Raw genomic sequence first — 690 nt, 5'->3', positions numbered from 1 at the left:
GCTGATTAGCATTAGAGGTGCTCACTTCATTAGCTGATTTGGGCGGTGGAACAGGATCTTGACGAATGCCAAACTGTTGTGAGTTAGCAGCCATATTAGAAATCAAGCTCCTGGCTGCAGCAGGAGTCTTATCAACTAGTGCACCCCCACTGGCTGCATCGATCATACTTCTATCCAGTGATTGTAATCCTTCATAAAAGTACTGAATGAGGAGTTGTTCACTTATCTGATGATGAGGGCAGCTAGCACACAACCTCTTAAATCTCTCCCAATACTCATACAAAGACTCTCCTGTATACTGCCTTATACCACAGATCTCCTTCCTGATGCTTCCAACTTTAGATGCCGGAAAGTATCGTTCTAGGAACATAGTCTTCATACCATTCCAAGTTTCAACAGTACCAGGTGGAAGATAGTACAACCACTCTTTAGCTGCATCCTTTAGGGAGAAAGGAAAAGCTCGCAGCTTAATCTGTTCCTCAGTTACTGCAGCGGGTTTCATACTAGAACAAACAATATGAAACTCCTTCAAATGTTTATTCGGATCCTCACCAGACAGCCCATGGAAAGAAGGCAATAAGTGGATGAGGCCCGACTTCAGCTCAAAGTTTACATCCAACGGTGGATAATGGATGCATAGTGGTTGTTGGTCAAGATTTGGCGCTGCCAACTCTTTCAATGTCCTTTGCT

At 43.9% G+C, this 690-nt stretch overlaps 1 non-coding gene across 1 annotated transcript; it reads left to right on the top strand.

The window, feature by feature from the left end:
• The first annotated feature begins 224 nt into the window (after positions 1–224).
• LOC133820053 (small nucleolar RNA R71) lies at positions 225–331 on the top strand. Its single transcript, XR_009886487.1, has one exon. It is a non-coding gene; the product is annotated as a small nucleolar RNA R71 (small nucleolar RNA).
• The last annotated feature ends 359 nt before the right edge of the window (positions 332–690 follow it).

Source organism: Humulus lupulus, chromosome 2 (genome assembly GCF_963169125.1).
Source record: "Humulus lupulus chromosome 2, drHumLupu1.1, whole genome shotgun sequence".
NCBI classification, from domain to species: domain Eukaryota; kingdom Viridiplantae; phylum Streptophyta; class Magnoliopsida; order Rosales; family Cannabaceae; genus Humulus; species Humulus lupulus.
Note: the sequence above shows the minus strand (reverse complement) of the source record. Positions and strands in the feature narration are given on the sequence as shown.